Genomic DNA, 11529 nt, shown 5'->3' with positions numbered 1-11529 from the left:
GAGTCTAGAGTTGCTGATTATTATACCGTGAGCCACGAGTCCTGCGGAACGGTCCGAGGAGTATCAGGAGGCTGCGGGCTCCCCGGCGCAGCGTGCCGGAAGAGAGCGAGAGGAACTGAAACAATCAGCGTCTATATGTAGAGCTGATAGAATTACAGACTGGTGGACCAATGCCCTCACCCCACTGCCAGGGGTGATGGCGGAGAATTCAAGAGCCGCCTCGAGGCTAACCTCGGAGGTGGGCCACGGGGTATTGAAGCCCTAGCTCAGACCATCCTGTCGGAAGAGTGACTTGGAGGGAAGGAGAGGAGGAAGCCTTTGGGCGGAGGTGAGCGGTGTATACCCCGTCCTGGCGATTGTAGTGCGTCTGCTAAAAGCCTTATCATTGGGATATCATTGCTCTTTCAAATAAAGAGACTATTTTTCACCCGTAAAGACTGTGTGTGATTTGGAGAGTATAACCCTGGGACCCGAGGAGTTCTTCTATACCGGTCCTGTCCCATTACCCTGGGAGTATAGAAGATGGAGGCGCTGCACCACTAAGAGATCATGGAGGCTATCACCCCAGAAGCCCGGTCCTGGCTCCCCCACAACATCGCGGGAAGCTCAGGCCCTCCTGTTCCTCACAGGTACGCACAACACCGCATGTAATCAGCCCCATGTACCCTAGACACCACCGAAGAGTCTGGGGGAAAGGGGAAGCAGGGTTACATATATATATATATATATATATATATATATATATATATATATATATAGAGAGAGAGAGAGAGAGAGAGAGAGAGAGAGAGAGAGAGAGAGAGAGAGAGAGAGAGAGAGAGAGAGAGAGAGAGAGAGAGAGAGAGAGAGAGAGAGAGAGAGAGAGAGAGAGAGAGAGAGAGAGAGAGTGGGGGGGAGAGAGAGAGAGTGGGGGGGAGAGAGTGGGGAGAGAGAGAAATAGCGCGAGAGAGAGAGAGAGAGAGAGAGAGGGAGATAGCGAGAAAAAAAGAGAGACAGAGAGAGAGACTGGAGGGGAGATGGAGAGAGAGATATATATATAGAGTGGAGGGAGAGCAAGAGAGTGGGGGGAGAGAGAGAGAGTGGAGGGAGAGGGAGAGTGGGGGAGAGAGATAGATAGAGAGAGAGAGAGAGAGAGGAGCAAGAGAAAGATAGAGAGAGAGATAGAGAGAGAGAGAGTGGGGGGGGAGAGACGGGGGAGAGGGAGAGATAGATAGAGAGAGAGAGACTGAGAGATATATAGAGAGAGAGAGAGGGAGAGGGATAGAGAGAGAGAGAGGGATATAGAGAGAGAGATAGAGACAGACAGACAGACGTATGCATTCTTTATGGGGTTGCCCCATGTATTTTGAGGATATAAATGATTAAGGCACTGGAAGGAACCGTATTGCCTGTTGCAGTGAATGGGCCTTAAGGTATCGTCCAGCATCAAAAGGCGGCTTATGGAATAGCACCACTTAGTCAATATGGTCCATTGTCCCCATTTTTCTCCCCAAGATTCACAACAGCAGCACTTCTATGTTGGCATGTGTCGTGTGGATTCAATGACCTTGAGAAGGGACACACAGGGAGCTGGGCTGAATGCAAAGGAAAACTGAATGATAGAGAGTCAGGGGAGGAGAGGGGGAAGAAGGGGAGAGGGGGAGGGAGAAGAGGGAGAAGAGGGGGGAGAGTGAGGAGAGGGAGAAGAGGAGTGAGAGGGGGAGAGGGAGGATAGGGAGAAGAGGGAGGAGAGGAGGGAGAAGGAGGGAAGGGAGGAGATGGGGGAGAGGGAAGGAAAGGGAGAAGAGGGAGAAGAGAAAGGAGAGGGGAGAGGGAGGTGAGGGAGAAGAGGGAGGAGAGGGAGAAGAGAAAGGAGAGGGAGTAGAGGGGAGAGGGAGGAAAGGGAGAAGAGAGAGGAGAGTGAGGAGAGGGGGAAATGGAGGAGAGAGAAGAGGGAGAAGAGAGAGGAGAGGGGGAGGGGGAGAAGAGAGGAGAGGGAGGATAGGGGGAGAGGGAGAAGAGGGAGAAGAGGGAGAAGAGGTAGAGAATAAGATACATTAATGTACAGAATGAGAAAGACAGATAGGGAGGTGAAGATAAACAGATGGAAAAGAGGTATAGACAGAAGAAAAGAGATGAAAGAAAGAAGAAAAGGAAGAAAGGAAACTAGTGCAGAACTCAATTCAGATTCAGGAATAGTATCTGTTCTTCTCTGTCTTCTTTCATAGCTTTCCCCTTCTTTTTGTGCATGGACCAACTGTCATCTCCTTGTGACCTTGAGCTTGTCACTCATCCTCCTATATCTGGACACCTACAATTAGACTGATAGTTCTTTGCTGTTAATATTTATTGTGCCTACAAATTCTGTGTATTTTGCTGAGCAGCCAATTAACTGTATGGAAAACATAAGTTAATATCATAACAGAGTTGTGTATTTAATGCTGATATTAAGTAGTTCAAACGTTCTCGGCATGTCCTTCTATCTCTCTCCCAGCAAGAAACTTCTCCTCTCATCTAACCGGGTCTCAGCTTGTCTTGTAGAACTTGGTCCTTATTCGTGATAAATACCCAATAATCTTCCGTCTGATATCTGTGCAAAGCTTTGATAAATTCCCTTCAGCGCCACTAGGTGGCAGTGCAGTCACTGCCAGACACTGGATATCGTTGACTGAGCCACCTTTGCTGAAGCAGGGATATCCTGAAAACCTGACCTGTTAGTGGCCCTTGAGGACTGGAGTTGGCCACCCGTGCTGTATAGCAAACCTGGCACTTTAGAGGGCTGTCTGCACCATACAGTTTGTATCAGAGGAAATAATCTCGCTGAAAGGTTTGGATTTTATTCTTCGATAGATCGTTTTGTGCCCCAGTATTGCACCCCTCGATACATAGGGGCTGTGTGAATACAAATCTCCCAGCTACAAAAGTTGCTAACCACATATTACACCTTATTTAGCCAAGAATAAGATCTCTTAAAAAACAATTTACTTTGATAAATAGGATGCACTGTTTTTGCTCCAATTTCTCCCTAGTTTAGCTAAATATCCCCCAGAGATCCCAGCGCGCCTGTTCTGCAGTAATATGCACAAGGAAGTTGCCACGTGTGACGTGTCAGTTGAAACTCGCAGTGCAACTTTGTGAGATAACAACTGATATCAGTAGTTACAGCGAGTTACCAGCAGGAGGAGCCAGACACAATACTCACCATGTGCTGGACTGGGACTGATGATATCATGATGTTATCTCCTGCTGTGGATAAAAGGGGTGATTGGGTGAGGAACACGACTCATACACTACATATCAGTTTGAATATCTCTTTTTATTGTACGGGTTTACACACAGTACCACCCACCCCATGGTGACACATCTCTTGCCACGATTATTCTTCAGTAAAGTCTCCTGGGATGAGATAGCATTCATCTGTTTAAGGAACATGCATCAAACGTGACCAGTTCATGGAATAAGAAAGGGCTCACATGCGTAGGTATTATTCTTAGCCTGCTTGCTACAGGGATCTCATGAAATATTTTATTTTTCATGGCGCATACACCAACCTGTTTAATATGGTAATTTTGTTGCAGCCTAGCCCCACGCTGTTTTTATGGCAGTACGATACATACAGGGCTGCCGACATGGGGGGAGAGCCGGGACAACTGTCCCGGGCCCAGTGGTGGAAGTTGGCCCCGGCTAGAAGTCAGGCCCAACATCTGTGTCTGCCTGCCTGGCTGCAGCTGCAGCAGCCCTCTCTCCACTGCTGCGGTCCACTGTATGCCCAAACCCACTTGCGCGCTGGAAGTTAAACCCGCCCAGAAGTCGGACCCAACTTTTTGCATCAGACACGGTACCGGTGGCCACCCCCCCAAAAGGTAGTGTGTGTGTGTATTGGGGAGGTTATTGTGTGTGGGGGGGAGAGGTGGGGGTGTGAGAGAGGGAGGGGAGAGATGAGGGTGTGAGAGGAAGGGGGAGAGGTGGTGGTGTACGAGGGTGGGTATGTGTGAGAGAGAGGGGTGTTCTCGCAAGTCCACCACCATGGGGGCGGGGGGGGGCGGGAGCCAGTGGAAACTCTAGTCCTGGGCCCCAGGAAAGCTGCCTGAGGCCCTGGATACACGGCTGTATCACATACGCAGTCACTTCTTCGTTCTGGTGTCCTTAGAAGCATTGGCTCCCAGTTTCCAGACTTGCTTTAGCTGCCTGTGTTCTGTTATATGACCACAGGCAACTTAAAACAAGCCAGGAACTCGAGAGAGGAAACAAAGCATGGGAACTGGCCTTGTACAGCAGTCACGCATGGCCCACTTACAGATGGTAGGTGTCGGCTGTATACAATGATCCAAAAAAGGACACATAAAGATCATACAGTCTGTGTAGTGACCTGACACTGCCCACTTATAGAGAGGTCAGTGGCTGGATACAGACTGGGCACAGGCCACATAGAGAGAGGTAATTGCTTGTATAGAGACCGGACACAGGCCACATACAAAGAGGTTTATGCCACGAAATGTCTAGTGGATATTTTTTTATGCAACAAGTAGGTAAAAAAGCTTGAGTTGCGACTTATATATGTTCCATCATAATATGGACACTTAATAACTCCTCACTATCACCTCTTCACCATCACCTCCCCTCCTCACCATCACCTCCCCTCCTCACCATCACCTCCCCTCCTCACCATCACCTCCCCTCCATCACCTGCCCTCCTCACCATCACTTCCCCTCCTCACCATCACCTCCCCTCCATCACCTCACCTCCTCACCATCAGCTCCTCACTATCACCTCACCTCCTCACCATCATCACCTCCTCGCCATCATCACCTCCTCGCCATCATCACCTCCTCACCATCATCACCACCTCGCCATCATCACCTCCTCACCATCATCTTTCATGTATTCACTGACACTATTTGGGCAAATAACTTTGATACATTGTCACATGCCCAAAATGACTCTCTTAGCATGATCTTATCTCTTAGCCCCTATAGTATCAACCTTATACATGTGAAACATATTTAACATTGTAAACCCACATTAATGATTAAATACCAAAAATCCAAGGTGGGCACTTAATAAAAATGTGTAAAGCTATGAATCCCCATATACATTAAAGGCTCTGACAGCATACAGACACATCTCGGCGGGACCATCATGGGACAGGGCTTTTTGGTTCAGTAAAAGTGAATGTTGGCCTCCCAGTTTGAAACCATCCATAACCTGTAGAGGGAAATAAAATACCCATAATTATAAAGGAACCAGTCAAAAACAAAGTCACTGAGAGGAAATACAGTGCAATGACTGGAAGGATGTGAAACCTCCAGTTTACTGCGCACAGTAATTCTGACTTTTATAAAGGATTAAATGATGTTGGTGAAGAGGCAAATCCAGGAGGCAAGAAAGGCTGGGTGTTAGTGAGAAATGTAACCCCAGTGGGCCTGGAAATGAACATGTTGCATTGATGGGAAAGGTATACAGGGATATACCAAATAAGTATACATGGGAAGGATGTTGATCCAGGGATTAATCCGATTGCCAATTCTTGGAGTCAGGAAGGAATTATTTTTTCCCCTTAATGGGGTTTTTTGTTTGCCTTCCTCTGGATCAATAAGTAAGTATAGATATAGAATAAAGTATCTGTTGTCTAAATTTAGCATAGGTTGAACTTGATGGACCTATGTCTTTTTTCAACCTCATCTACTATGTAACTATGTAACTATATTGGTGCTGAGTGTGCTCCCATTTGTACCCCTCTAGTAGCAATGCTATCCAGCACCCGCCATACATTTAGAAGGGTGTACAATTCCGCCCATTCAGCTGTGACGTTTCTCCGAAGATCCTGGATACACAGGATGCTGTCCTTCACACCTGGTTCCCATGCTCCTCCTTGACCTACCACTTCCTCCTCCTGTGAGTTGCTTAGCTGGACAGGGAGTGGTTCCCATTGCCTTCCTCTACTAAATTCACCAGTGGGGTAAAAAGAGCAGCATTGTGCCCAGCTATTGCAGCAACAAAGACAACCTATATGTCCCACCATGCATTCACAGAGCCGCTACTATAATGGCAGGCAGCTCTCCCCCCAAAAAAACATTCCCCCCCCCACCACACACACACACACACACACACACACACACACACACACACACGCACACATTTCCCTCCAGTTGTTAACACAAGGACAGTATGGACAGCACTTTTATCAGCCCCAGTTCATTTCCTTGCAAAGTTCTCACACAAATGTATAAACATACAGGGACAAAATGCATATAATGTCCACGTGTGCAGAAACTCACACATTGCACCCCATTCCCAGCTGTGAAAGCTGGACTTTATTTTCACTGCACTCCTATAGAAAGGTAAAAATGATGAGGAATTGGAAGGGTGCTGGGTATTGGAAGGGTGCTAAGCATTGGAAGGGTGCTGGACATTGGAAGGGTGCTTGGCATTGGAAGGGTGCTGGACATTGGAAGGGTGCTGGACATTGGAAGGGTGCTGGACATTGGAAGGGTGCTAGGCATTGGAAGGGTGCTAGGCATTAGAAGAGTGCTGAGCATTGGAAGGGTGCTAGGCATTGGAAGGGTGCTAAGCATTAGAAGAGTGCAAGGCATTGGAAGGGTGCTAGGCATTGGAAGGGTGCTAAGCATTGGAAGGGTGCTAAGCATTGGAAGGGTGCTAGGCATTGGAAGGGTGCTGGGTATTGGAAGGGTGCTGGGTATTGGAAGGATGCTAGGCATTGGAAGGGTGCTAGGCATTAGAAGAGTGCTGGGCATTGGAAGGGTGCTAAGCATTGGAAGGGTGCTAAGCATTGGAAGGGTGCTAGGCATTGGAAGGGTGCTGGGTATTGGAAGGGTGCTAGGCATTGGAAGGGTGCTAGGCATTAGAAGAGTGCTGGGCATTGGAAGGGTGCTAAGCATTGGAAGGGTGCTAAGCATTGGAAGGGTGCTAGGCATTGGAAGGGTGCTAGGCATTAGAAGAGTGCTGGGTATTGGAAGGGTGCTAGGCATTGGAAGGGTTCTGGGCATTAGAAGGGTGCTGGGTATTGGAAGAGTGCTGGGCATTGGAAGGGTTCTGGGCATTAGAAGGGTGCTGGGTATTGGAAGGGTGCTAGGCATTGGAAGGGTGCTAGGCATTGGAAGGGTGCTGGACATTGGAACGGTGCTGGACATTGGAAGGACGCTGGACATTGGAAGGGTGCTAGGCATTGGAAGGGTGCTAGGCATTGGAAGGGTGCTAGGCATTGGAAGGGTGCTAGGAATTGGAAGGGTGCTAAGCATTGGAAGGGTGCTGAGCATTGGAAGGGTGCTGAGCATTGGAAGGGTGCTAAGCATTGGAAGGGTGTTAGACTTGAAAGCTGCAGGCTGAATTCCATCTATGGCCAATTGTCAATGTATTCTCCCTTACAGCACCCGTTGTTAACGCACCTGAAGCTAGTACTATATGTATGTTGCCCGTACCTTATGAGGAGCAGAGACGGCTGTCTGAACAGTTTACTAAGATATTTTATTTTTAGCTTGCACCTCTCTTTACCAACATCTTGGAAATAAATGTCATCCTGATATTTATGAAGTCACCTGTTATCCTGTGATGAACCTTTTGCTGTGACAATGTGTGACATTGTGTCCCTGTGCACTGCAGGCCTCTCTGCCAGTGAACGAGTGGAACCATTCTGTTCCGGAGGGTCCAGGGACATCGTACACTGCAAAGGCATTGAATGAAAAGTCCTGTTTTTTCAAACTGTCATTTCTACATATTTAACCTATTTTACCGGCCAGCTGAATCTTTATTTACCATAATGGCCCCATAATATATTTAATAGTGGTGGTGTTGGGTAAGGATGACTCAAAGGGTTAAGTTAAGTGAAATGTTTTTAATTGGACCCTTTTTGGTGCTAAATAAACTCTCTCACAGCCACAAAGCAACGCGTGGGCTCATCCTCCCAGCGTCTCGTATAACAGCCATATGTTAGCCATGTCCCAGGGACATTCAGAGAAGCCTTTTATTTATTTAACATTTTCCGAAATGTTTTTATAAAACATTTTGAAATGATCTTTCCACTCAGGTTGGGGTTATCTGATCAGACTCCAACTCACAGGTAAGCACCCCAGGCAGTTACAGTACCATTAACTGCTCGCTTGCCAGAAGAGCGCTTTCCTTGGAAGTAAAAAGGGTTACAGAACATGCAAGGAGAGATTACCCACAGTGTAATCTCAGGGTGTGCTGCAGCGTTGTTATGGGATCTACTGGTTTGAACTGGGAGAACCTATTGACATCTTCCTCTGTCCCTGGAAAGGTCACCCTATCTCTCAGGTGCCAGCACTGAGAAGGTTTCTGGGGCAGGAACCGCCTGTGCCTGTCCATTCTAGTTACACTTCTGTGTACATGGTCAGAGGAATCTAGGAAATGAACTGAAGCTGGGTATACGGTCACCGCACTAAGCAGCAGAGATGTGAAAACCTGTCCCTGTTCACTTAATAATAATAATGGTTTGTTCTTGTATAGCGCTGCTAGTTTTACGTAGCGCTTTACTTAACAAGAAATCCTTCAAAGCTGTGTAACCCCTTGAGTTCCAGTTAAGCGTTTAAATTATCCTTGATCACAGCACCAGATTTATCAAAGGACGGCGATGTCATCCAAAGCAATGTTTGTTTGTTTTATCAATCTGGTGCGGGGTTTTTTTTTTTTGCCCCAATATTGCAGCCGGAAGACTTAGCTCTCTATTGCATAACAGCACCAGGTTTCTCAAAGATGTCAATTCCATTGCTTTCAAAAAGGTTTTTTTTTCTTTTTCTTTGCTGAATCTGGTACTGTTTTGCCCCGGTTTGGAAGTTGGGCGTCTTTCCTAAATACATTGCTATACATCTATGTCTGTGGATCACTGCCCCTAGACCAGCCCCGCCAGTCGGAAAAATAATGCCCCCCTCCCGTGGCAGAGTGCCACAAAGTATGAGAAAGGGGTTAAACTCACCATGTGTGTGTCAGGTGTCCCCCGTTACCTGGAGGTCTGAGCGAGATTGAGAGAGAGAGGCGAGTCTGCAGGAGAGGTGCAGCGGGTATGCCTGGGGCATGCAGGGGGAAGCGGGTGTTGGCAGATCCGGGATGCAGAGTGTAAAGGAACGTGTTTGCATAAGGGGAGAGGCTGCCAGGGCCGCCCTGATACACGGCCTTAACCCTTTCCCTGCCCAGGAGGCCAGTAACGCAGGAAGCAAAGGGGTTAAGGCAAGGGTTCTCGACTTCAGTCCTCAAGACCCCTCCAACAGGTCAGGTTTGCAGGATATACCTGCTTCGGCGCAGGTGGCTTAATCAGTCTGTGCATCGGTACAGGTGGCTCAAATCAGTCCCTGCTTCAGCACAGGTGGCTCAATCAGTCGCTAAACTGAGCCACTGATTGAGCCACCTGTGCTGAAGCTGGGATAGCCTGAAAACCTGACCTGTTGGGAGGTCTTGAGCACTGCAGTTGAGAACCCCTGGGTCAAGGACTCAATGAGTGGATGGTGGGAAGTCTTGGGCTTGTTAGAATGAGAGGGATTACCAATACAAATTAGGGTGGGGGTAGTAATAGGAGTAACATTCTGTGTGTACCCTTCACCCAGCACATGAATAGCAGGGCAGTGGCACATTTGAGTACATTGGGTGGAGATGGGCAGTGCGGAATACAATGGTATTTCAGGACTAAGGAGGACACGCTGGATGTGCAGGAGCAGAGCTGTGAATGAAATATAACATGCAGAAAGAGGATGCAGTGCTGCAGGACAGGGAGAGTTGTGTGTGTGTGTGTGTGTGTGTGTGTGTGTGTATTGTTGCATAGTGTAGTGTTCTGTCTACATGTGTGATGAAGACAATAAGGATTGCACGGCTAGTGTGTAACGTGTTATACATGAAGTGTGTGTTTCTTGATGTGAGGGTGGGTACACACTAGTTGTATATTATGTGTGAACTAGGTAGAATGTGTAATGTTTTTGTTGCACCCCTTATGGTGTTGTGTTTGCACACTAGGCCGTGTGCTATAGGAGGAGTGTCTGTGTGGGTTGTGGTGCTTCTTGTGTGTTGTGTTTGTGTGTGTTCAAAGCAGTGCTCATTTAACCAATTGACCAAATAAAAGGAAGAACGAAATGTCCCAATATGCACTGGGCTAGGGGCTAAAAGCCAGTGCTAGAATAAACTGATCCTTTAGGACAGGGGTGAGCAACTCCTGTCCTCAAGGGCCACCAACGGGTCAGGTTTTCAGGATATCCCTGCTTCAGCACAGGTTGATCAATTAGTGGCTGGGTCATTAAAGTGTCCTATGCAACCTTTGTAAGAGTTAAATTAAAAAAAGGGCAATAGGAGAACTTCATTAAGAGAAGAATTCTGCTGGCCAATGCTTCCTATTTATCAAAGGGACTCGCTGGTAATTAGCAAGAAATAAAGGATATCCCACTTTCCCCTTAATAATGCACTGCACTGTAATGGGAGATGAAGAGATCCCACTGACTTTACCCTCAACCTCTTCCCAGTAGAAGCTGGTCCTTGATGGGTTGCATGATAATTAATAATCTTCTCTTACCATGCAGGCCGACTTTCCATGTGATCCCACTTATCGGTCACCAGAGGGCGCAGTGAGCACATTTATTCAGGCCCCTGCCAGGCACGGAAGCCCTGCTTGGCCTGAGCTGGTCAGCGTGGTCACTCTCACCGGGGTCTCTTGGTTCCAAACATTTTTTAGTTGACTGCTTTTAGTTTTTAATTTGTAAAAAAAAAAAATTCAAATAAGCAGGAGGTCCCCCCCCCCGCCACCCCCCCTCCCCGCCACCCGCACCCCCCCCGCTACATTTGTGCACATTTTATTTATTTATTTTCAAAGTCAAACTTTTCAAAAACGTTTTAATTTAAAAAAAAAACCAAAAAAACATGAATCTGAGGAACGCGCCTTTCTCAGGGTTTTGGCTCAAATTTGGCCCACAATTGAAAGTTCATTACGAAGGTCGACTTCTAACTTCCGACTGAACGTTAAACTTTGCGAAGTTTGGATTGCGAACCCGCGTCACCGTTTCATTTCTATGTTGCTAAGTGCTACTAATTATTGAGCAGTCTACAAAGCGGCTGAATAACTCGTCTCTGCTCATCGCTGCTGCACTTTAACTCCGATAGTGAGGAGTTCCCATGTAATCTGTACAGAAAGCGGTGTTTGTGAGTCTTATCCACGCTTTCTAAACCCTTTCAGAGCATTACAGATATAGCAAGACTGAGGCTGCGTCCACACTGCCGCTGAGCGCGCTTGGAGCTTAGCGCGTTAAGATCGAAAAATCTCAATGTGTCCAGCCACGCACGCTCGTGCCCGTACGCTCGCGGGCGCTAGGTGCTTGGCGAGACAGATGAAATTGATTTCCAGGTGCGCTAAAGGGTCACGTGACCTTCAGCAATCAATCAGCGCCAGTCACTGCTCGGCCACGGCGCTCACGCTTGGAGAGTTGGTGATGTCACCGCTCTCAAGCATGAGCGCGCTCAGCGGCAGCGGAGCCGCAGCCTTAGGCTGCGTCCATAGTGCGAGCGACGGCACGCGCAAGTGCAGCAGCTCCACAGAGCCG

At 47.8% G+C, this 11529-nt stretch overlaps 1 long non-coding RNA gene across 1 annotated transcript; it reads right to left on the bottom strand.

Annotated features, from left to right (window-relative positions):
* Nucleotides 1-4700: 4700 nt before the first annotated feature.
* Nucleotides 4701-9097, bottom strand: LOC142499778 (uncharacterized). Its single transcript, XR_012802737.1, has 3 exons — nt 8931-9097; nt 7537-7661; nt 4701-5185 (listed from the first exon to the last, which is right to left on the bottom strand). It is a non-coding gene; the product is annotated as an uncharacterized LOC142499778 (long non-coding RNA).
* Between the last annotated feature and the right edge of the window lie 2432 nt (nt 9098-11529).

This window comes from Ascaphus truei, chromosome 7 (assembly GCF_040206685.1).
Source record: "Ascaphus truei isolate aAscTru1 chromosome 7, aAscTru1.hap1, whole genome shotgun sequence".
Taxonomy (NCBI): domain Eukaryota; kingdom Metazoa; phylum Chordata; class Amphibia; order Anura; family Ascaphidae; genus Ascaphus; species Ascaphus truei.
This window is presented reverse-complemented; position numbering and strand designations above follow the sequence as displayed.